Source organism: Passer domesticus, chromosome 1 (genome assembly GCF_036417665.1).
Source record: "Passer domesticus isolate bPasDom1 chromosome 1, bPasDom1.hap1, whole genome shotgun sequence".
Taxonomy (NCBI): Eukaryota; Metazoa; Chordata; class Aves; order Passeriformes; family Passeridae; genus Passer; species Passer domesticus.
The window spans coordinates 5,044,737-5,054,573 of NC_087474.1; positions in this window are offsets into that span (position 1 = coordinate 5,044,737).

A 9,837-nucleotide genomic window follows, 5' to 3' on the forward strand; every position below is an offset into this window, starting at 1 on the left:
GGACTGTCTTACTGCTGTGGCATCCTTCAGTCCAGCTGTAAATCTCTGTGCAGCGTGGGGTACAGGGAGAGCTGCACCACCAAATGCCTGAGGTGCACCAAGAGGTGCACAGGAGAAGGTCTTAAGGGTGCTGGTGGGATTATGTTCAACTCAATTCAGGTATTTACAGAGTAGACTTCTAAGTGGGAGCTGTCACGCTGGGCTTTCCAGGCAGCCAGGAGAAATAAGTGGGTTTATTATGCCATTCTTCTGCTCTCTTTTAAGCATCTCCTTTAGGAAGAGATGAATCACTGTGGGCTCCATCAACAGTATTGACTGGCTCTCCACTGACTCGCAAGGGAGCCACAGGTGACCTGCCCAAGAGCAGATTTCTGCTTTATTGGGGTGAGCCTGCAGAGAGCTTCGTGCCCATGGTGTAGGACTTGGCTGCTCTGAGCAGCTCAAACTGTGGCATTTCAGTCAATAACTGCTTCAGCAAGCTCAGTGTTTTTGGAGAAACGACACCCCTCAGAAGGAGTTTGCAATGTTAAGTAGATAAAAGAAACAGCAGGTGGGAAACAGAGGTGGCCTGTTTTCAGTAGGAAATAAAGCCTGTGCTTCCTGCTCCTGCACCACATGCCTCAAATCCTGTGTCTCTTTTGTAGCAGGTTTTCATATCTTCAAGGAGAGATTAGTTCAGGTGTGAACTCATCATACTGATGATTAGTTCATGATGACTGCTGTCATCTCCCTCCAAACTGAAGGGGTCCTGTTGCAGCCATATCTCATTCCCCGTGGCTATTGCTGCTCCTTATCCTCAGAGCATCAGCTGCTTCTGAGCAAGTCTTGGGCCATCAGGAAATAAACTGTCTGGGTCATCAAGAAAGCGTGCGCCTAAAAGAGAGAAAAAAAACAAACCCATCAGACTGTGGGAGCAAAAAGCAGGAAAGCAGCCCACACGTGTAAGAGTGGCAGCCTCTACAGTGTGGTGTGTGTCCAAACGTCGTTTCAGAAGCCATCTCCCCTCGGCTGTGATCGCTCTCAACTGTTTGCAGTCTGTGCGCGGTGACGTGCACAGAATATTACTACGAAAATGTGCATTCTTGTTAATAGGTATAGTTTAGGATGATTGTTAGCAGAGCATAAGGCCTTATTGATTGAAAGTGGCATATGGCAAGGATGTATAATGATTCACTTTGGCTGCTAGTGAAATCCTATTCACGGGTGAAAAAAAAACCCCGCTCTCCTTTGCAGTCAGGCTTCATTCTTTCTGCAGCATGTTTTTCAAACTGGGCTATTTTACAAGTGATCCCTAGGAGAGATTTCCTGCTCTCCTGGGTGTGTGCTCAAAGCTCTTTTCAGTCTTGCAAGGGCAGGTCACAAGAACAAAAGCTGAAGTTATCATATGCCTCCCTTTGAGCAAAAGGTTGTCTTGCAGTTCTCTCTCTAAAACTCTTTTTCTGGGTATTTTGTGTTTAGGAAAGGTGGTGGACTTGAAAGTTTGATCACAATAAATACCAGGGATAGGTACAAAGCTGGTTTCCAGCAGCATTGCTTGGTGCCTGGTGGGAAAGGGTGTAAATCCTCACCTTCAGCAACGGCCTTGAGAGAATGGTTTTGGTTTTTTTTCCAACTGCAGTTTTGTCTTTCATTTTTGAAAGACAAAGATGTCAGTGCTCCAGCAAGCTGCAGGAAAAGCAAGCTCTTCTCTGGATCCAGCTTCTCTTCACCGGGGGAAAAAACTGCGTGTTCCTACACGGCATTAGCAAATACAGAGTAATTAACCTGAGGTAAAATCCCAGTGAAGGCAAAGCAGACAAAGTATTAATAAATGTGAACTGACAGAGATAAGCCCTGAGGACCTCATCTATCTTCCCCATGTGTTAGCAGGTCCAAGTGAAGCTGAAGTTGTCTCACCTGGTTTGCCTTGTGTGGACTGACAAGGCAAGCACAGACCTTGCACTGGGTAAAGGTAGCACCTTGTGAGTCCTGAGTGCCCCCACCTCCCTTCACTTCTGCTTCTGAGGGATCTGTTGAACCTCAAGAGAGTTGTCCTGAAGGATGACAGCTCAGAGTGGCACTGTCCTGGTGCTCAAGAGCAAATATGGCTGGAAGTGATCCCAATACTGACCCCAGCACCTCCTCACCCATCACTGCCAGGAGGGCAGTGCAGGGAAGGGTTTTGCCAGGCTGGCTGGGCATTGGAGGAGAAGGTGGTCCCAGCAACTCAGAGCTATCTGGCAACCTTCACTGAACAGGGAAAAGCTGCAGGGACTGATCCTAACCCAGAGGGATTGGCTGATACAGGAAGATAACTTACTGACAGAGGAAAAGTGTGTGATCTGTGCCACTCCTATAGGCCTGCAAAACTCCTGACCTTTATCTGGCTGATGTGCGGTGATATCTGGACACTTTTCTTGGCAACAGCACTGAGAACAATTCAAATGACATTCACTTCACTACTGGAGGCATAGCTCTTGTGTTTCCCCACCAGCAGATAAAGAGCAGAGCCTTCATATATGTCTTTTCTGGGAACTGATGCTTTCTAGGAATTGCTTACAAAGAATTAAGTAATCTATTTCATTGTCATCCAGAAGTCCTGGGCTTGCTAAATGATCTTGCACAATTCTTTTTATCCAGGAAGATACTCCTTCAAGATGGTCTTAAGGATTTGCCTGTGGTAGGCAAAACAGAGCTCCCTTGAATAAACTAGCTCTGAACAGGCAAATAAATGGAATGCCTTTCATTATACCTGTCACCAGTTTATTTACTCCGTGTCCTCTTTCTGCCATAAAAGTCTTGAGTGATTTCAGCACAGTAAAACATCTGCACTCATTTTCAGAAAATAACAACAACTGCCAATGTATGAAATCACTATTTTCTCAGAACGCCTATTGTTCAGTGTCCGGCCCTTATTGTTTCTCATCTCCTGTGAGTGGTTTACAATCAAATCCACTTTATTTACAGTGGAAAGCAAAATATGTCAGAGCAAGACAATTGACTATAAGCCTTCAGTCAATAACAGCTTATTTTTGTGCATGCTAAAATGTAGTTATTTCTTGTGTTCATTGGAACCGGTGGCAAAATTCCCATTTGGAGGTGTCAGTTCAGTCCTGTGCCAGATGCTGGGCTTCTGCTGAGTCTAAGCTGGTACACCTTACCATGCATCTTCTAAACCTGGATCCAGCACACACAGACCATCTTTCCATAGGCTCCTCAAGCCATCCTGCAGTGAGCACTCACAATTAAAGTCTTGTATCAAACAATAATTTAGCATTGTTCAACTGCTTTGGTGCTTAGGGACTTTTGTAAGATTCTGAGCTGTCAGCAGACAAATCATCTCAATCCCACAGTGTCTCAGTCTTTACTCTTGGTTTGTGGCCAACATCAACTCCCACTGAAGGCCTTTCTTATATAGTTTTCCAGTGAATGCTTTCCATGGGGTCATCACATCTCAGAGATAAACACTGAAAAGCTGAAACATGCTATTAAGCTTCTTAAAACATTAGAAAGACAATCATTTTGACAGAAGAGATGTTAATCACACTTCTATAAAAGCTTTTCATCTTCAAAGCATTTAGCCAACATTAATTACATGTAATTGGCTTTTCCACGTACATCATGCAAAACACACCTTTCATGTCACTTGTCACTGCTATCTTACCCAGGATTTCTGAGACAAAGCTGTTCCTCTTCAGTGCAGCACAGCTTCCTGAAGCCACCTGAGGCCTCATCTTGCAACTCCCAAAGGGCAACACTTAAAACAGCAGTTGCACACAATATAGACACCTCAGCTGAGCTGAGAGATCTGGGGAAAAAATAAAGCCAACCCACTCAGGTGGCTGCAAAGCCTTGTCTCCATTTCCCTGACAAAATCATCTGAGGAGGCTCCCTGAAGTTTTGCTGTCCCCTGGATGGGGATGTCCCTGCCTTCCCCAGGTCCCATAGCCACTGCAGTGTCTGCCCAAAATGTCCAGGGTGCCCTAGCCAGGGCAAGGTGCTCTCTGGGCTCCAGCAGCACTGCATTTGACAGGCTAGAGTGAAAAGAGAAGGGACCACATTTCCCATGGATACCTTGTCTTAATCACCTACCCAAGAAGTTGAGAACTTGGGTCCATTCTTTTCATCTGTCAGGGGATATCTGAAACCCCCATCTCCACCACCCTGCCTTGCTTTATTTCCATGGCCTTTCCTTGAAACAAATGCTACATTCAGCTACAAACAATGTGAAAACTTTAGATTTTTATTCCAATTTACAGTGTGTGTGAGACAAAAAACCCAACTTTGTTGCCCATTGAACTGTCAGGATTCAACTAGGAAATCTGAGTTCCATGTGTCCTTGGAAGAGCTGGCTAGTATTCAAGCTCTCTGTGACTCAGGGCTGAAAGAAAAGGATTTTGGAAGCCTAAGTAAAAAAAAATAGATTTCACCAAAAAGGATAAATGAAGAAAATATCCAAGAAAAGAAAAAAAATGTTTACAGGGACTAGATCACAAAGAATTTATCCTGGACATGGGCACTGGTTGGAGGATAAGGTTCACAACAGGTGAGAAACCAAACCCAAGCACTATCTGGGATCAACAGCACCACACAGGTCAGGAGATAGGTGAAGGTCCTGCTAAGTGTCTTCCCTCTCTTTGGCTGCCTTTCAGAAGGCAATATTGGAGGTGATATTATGCTTGTTTTCATATTGGATATGGAGCCATTTACAAGCTGATTAGCTCCATCACTGTTTATATATGTAGCTAATAGAGCTAAAAAATGTGCTGTTAGTTCAATGGCTCATGAAGGTATGAAAGCTCCACCTGGCAGCCTGGCATTCCTGCATTGCCTTGAAGAAAATAAATGTGCTTTCCCAAAAGTTCAGGACTTTCCTGACTTTTATTCTTAGCTCTCAACTTTTATTCTTAACCTGAGAATAAAACCCTAGAATAAAACGCTATGAAGCCCAGAGAATGAGTTTCCCATAGAGTTGTTTGGGTCTGGGATAATGAGTTCCAAGCCTTTTGAATTGTCTTGCACATTGAAAGACTCTTCGTCCCTCATGAGAACCTGACAGAGAAAGGGAGACCTGCCTGGTGTGGTCAGGATGGGCAGAAAATCAGCTGTGCCCTGCAGTAGAGGATTCAAAGTGCCCAGGGACCTGATCTCGGATCCCAGAGAGGGAGATTTTATAAAATCATTGAAGTGGCAGGTTCTAATGCGAGTCAAAAGTGCTCATGAATCAACAAGATGCTCTAAAAATCCCACACAACATCACCTGTGGCTGTTTATTTTGCAGACTTCTCTTTCTCAAGATTATAACTCAGTTATTGGCCACACAGTTCTGCCAGACTACTCCCAGAGGAGTTAAATAAATGGTTAAGTGTGTTTTTGGTTCAGAGCTAGGACACTCTCCACCTTGCTGGACTGAACCCTGTAATCTATTCGTATTTCCTTTTCAACTTCTGCAAGTAACCCCAAACAGGCTGGGAGCACTGAGTGCAAAGTTGCAGGAGATGACTGTGGCAATTTCTGAGTGACAAGAGCATTTAAAAGAAATGTCAAGAGTCTGTGGGCTGCAAGCTTTTATGTTTCAAGGAGAAACAAGAACAAAGGAGGGACAATAAATCAAATGCAACAGCTTAGCATGCTCCATCTCTGAGAGTTAACCTCTTGAAAGCCACGGCCCCGACACAGCGAGGGCCACAATCCTTTGATGGGGTCCATTATTTTGTACAAAGTGATGGAAGCAGCAGGGTGGGCTCCTCCATGCATGCCCAGGGGCCATGTACACTGTGCTTTGCTTGACATGTGCTATGCATTTATGGGTTAACATCAAACATGGGCTGATTTATAATTTTTAATCAAAAAAGGATTATAACCTAATAAATCCTAATAACGTATTCTGTCTGGAGGTTATGTGGTGTAGTCATGTAATATACTGGTAGCTTTGCTCTCCTGAGCCTGGAAGATGGTGCAAAGTTTTTGATTTGTCAGTAAACTGTTCCTTGGAAATGCTTGAATGGATCAAGACCCTCCAAGCACCATGGTGCAAGTGATGATCCCCTTGGGTGGAGCCTTTCCTGCTGGCACAGGGTTTGAAATCCTTGAATGAGACACACTTGGAAGCTTGCAGCATCTCTGTGGGATGAGCATCTCCTCTCACTTTCAGAGGCCAAGTATTTCTGGTTAAGTGCTAATTGTTGGCAGTTATCTAGTTGAATCTAAGCATTAAACATATCAAACACATCACTGATGTTAGCCAGAGCCCTAAGGAGTTCTCCAACCTCCAGAGGGTAAGGGCTGGTTTGTAAGGGCACAGCATTTTTTGAAGTTAAAAAATTATGACCACACTAAGAAAGACTTAACCCACACTACTGGATTTCCTGTGTTTGGGTTCTCCCACCCAGGCAGACAGGTATTATCCTGGGGAATCTGTGAGTAAGCCAGACCTGTCAATTATCAGAGGGGATTTCTGAGCCCTCTGTTCCCAAAGAATGATCATCGTCCCTCCCATCCATACTCTGCCTCCCAGCAAAAGGCTGTCCTGGAAGAACATTTACTTCCCAGGAGACCTAATTAACATTACAAGACTAATGGAGACTGAGCATAAAGAATTTTTTAAAAGTCCTTTGACTGCAGAGCCATTTTTAAAGCTGCTCCTTCCTCCCTTCTCTTTGTTTTCACACAATGGCTAACTACCACAGTGGGGATAGGGCAGGGGTCAAGAGGTCCAAGGTATTTTCAAGTTAGTTTTGACTATCTTGCTGTTACCTTATGCTCTTCTGCTGTGTTTGCACCCATCTGCTGGCTTTTTCAGCCTCCTCCTAAAGCTGCCTTCTAGCCAGGGGTGTTCCCTTTGTGTGAGTGCAAGTGCATGTCCTGATAAGGCTCGATGGGTGGTCAGGAGAAAGACCTCAACAGAAACTCTCAGTCTTGCCACTTCTTCACCCCTGCTGGCGGATAATGTCACCTGGAGCCTGATCCCAGCCCTAGGAAACTCCAAAAAGGTTTGGAGCTACTCCCTTAACACTGGTTTACTAATTAAGGAATGATTTCCAAGCCAATCAGATAAAGAAATCCATCAGAATCAACCAAGTCTATGTCAGTAGAATTGCTCTCACTCAGGTGTCACAGAATCAAGCTGGGAAAAAACCTCTGAGACCAGTGACTGCAACCTTTGACTGACCACCACCGTGTCAACACCACCACGGCACTGAGTGCCATGTCCAGCCATTCCCTGAACACCCCCAGGGATGGTCACTCCACCACGTCCCTGGGCAGCCCATTCCCATGTTTAACCACCCTTGCTGAGCAGAAATTTCTCCTCAAATCCAACCTGAATCTCCCCTGGTGCAGCTTGATGCTGGGTCCTCTCATCTTCTTAAAAATGAGGATGTGGAGAAGGTGTCGTGTGCCAAGAGGAGAGGATATTTCTCAGGGGTGATCCACTTACAACCCTTTGGTTAGGAAGTTTTTTCCAGTACAGCTGCAATCTTGCAGATATATATCTGGAAAAAGCAACTTTATGAGCTTTTTTTCCATTAGGCTACAGTTGAAGCTCTTGCTTTCTCCAGGGTTCAGCTAAAACTAGCCTGGGCTGACAGTCTTCAATTGCAATCTTTTGTGATACTCAACTAACAGTGCTTCCCAATAGGCCTTGGACATGGAATTCATACACTTTCATCCTAATTTTACCAAAGCATCCTAAAATACTGCTCCTGCCACACTCTCTGTGTGAAGAGGACACACAAAGAGCTCTTCTCTCTCCCTGGCTCAGAGGAAATGGTTGCCTTCAGTTTTTATTGTACCAGCATTGCCTGTATTCATATAATAAAAGCATCTGCCTGGTATTTTGAGTCTTCTTCTGGGAAATAACAGCTGTGCTTTCACTATTTCACTGAAATACAGGATGAAAAGGGGTGTCTGTCTCCCCACCTAGGAACAGACATCCTCACCATTTCTTTCCTTGCACCGTTTGAAAACATCTCCTGCCCTTCACTTCTTAATGGTTCCAGTACAGAAGCAGTAAACACAGCTAACAGTGCTGCTCCTAACAGCCCAGGAGCCAGCCAGGCTGTGCACAGATGAAGATTTAGATCTGAACCCATTTGCTGGGAAAGGGGGATGCCTGTGTGAACAAACAAAAGATCAACCAAGTTCTCAAATCCAAAATTTTTCTAAAATCTCTGAGTGAGATTTATCCAAAACGGTGTATTGAAACTCCAGATTTCCAAAAACAGGATTTGTTGGATGTGACAGAATCCACCCCAAATTTATGCAATTTAAAGAATGCTGCAATTAGAAATTATGTTTAAAAAAATCTTAGTTTAATGCAAAGTCCAACTGCAAACAAAGAAATGAAAAGCAGAGAAGTGTGCCTAATTCAGACAAAGTACTACAGAGAGTAGCCTCGTTCATTGCAGCCATTCCCCTTCACCAGCACCTTTCTGGAATATAAAAACTGGAGTTTGGAGAGCAGGTAATTCACAGATCCAACTCGGCTTTTAATTCTGCTTTGCTCTCAGCACATCCTGACCCTAACCCTGGTCCAAAAGGATGGATGGATGTTACTAATGGCTGCATTCAACAGGCAGAGAGCTCTAATCTCCTCTCCCCTCCAGCCAGTCTGTGCTGTATCTGCAGCATCTGACTGTGCCCTTAATAGGCAGCTGGATGAGCCCATCTATTACCACCACAATCTTGGCCAAAGCCCACAGGCTTTCAAGCCTAAAATGGGGAGCTGCCACGGTTTGGATTAAAGACAGCAAAGGCCGTCTCGGTGGAGCTGCAATAGATCTTTCCTCTGAGGGTGAGATAGCAAGGCAGCCATGCAGCACACACCTAGGGCTTCTGCCACCCTGCTGCCCAGCCCAGGCTCTTAGAGTCCCTGCACAGAGCTTTGGGGAGCTGGAGATGCAGTCCTGGGGTGCAGAACAATTCCTGCATTCCTGCTGGGTGAGACACAGAGAGTTGGGAATTCTCAGGGAGGTTGGCTCTTTACCTGTGAGTGTCCCTCAGGAAAGAAGCTGCAGGAACTCGTGCTGCAGTTTCGGGTTTACAGTCACAATCTGAGAGTGTATTGCAGGTCTTAAGGAGTTGTTACCATTTTTTATGACGGCAAAACACCCATTAAGGACTTCTTTAATTGCACATAAGCCCTGATCTTTGTTGCTCCGATTTTATAAAATGTGTTCATCTCTCATTGCCTTAACCCATCAGAGGTTACAGAATTGTCCCCAGTTCTTTTAAGACCTGATTTTTCAGTCGCTTTTTAGGGTGTCCTGGGACTGTTATGAAAAATGAGCCTTTAGCCTTGCTAATAAAGAAGTGATAATAATTAGAAAATCTCCTGGCCGGTGCAGATTTTATAACTCCTTAGATACCACAGTATTAACATTCTGTTTGTCCACCTGTTAGAAGAAACAGATCTGAAGAGTCATAACTCTAAAACAGTGGGTGACAATTTAATGAAAAATTGAGCTCTGCATTTAATTTCCTTTTAAGTTCAGTTGAGCATTCTGCGAGATCAAAGGGGCTTTGTGGCTTGCAAATGATCTATGATATCAGAGAAACAGATTATAACCCAGGCACAGTTTGGTATTTAAGTAAGTATCTGCTTTTAATACCGATGTTTAAAGTAGGCTAATGGAACTAAAGCACAAGGATAATTTCCTATGATACAACTCTATAATCCAGTTTAATATATCAGTTGAACACTAAAAGCATATTTTGAATTTATTTCAGTGCTTTGGCCCCCCTGTGAAAAGTATCCTGAGACACCATAAAGCATTTTTAACACAACAAAAGGTCCTGCCTTGTTTTGTAAGATTTTGGAGCAGGGACTGCACTTATGCACTTGTGGAATGACTGGAG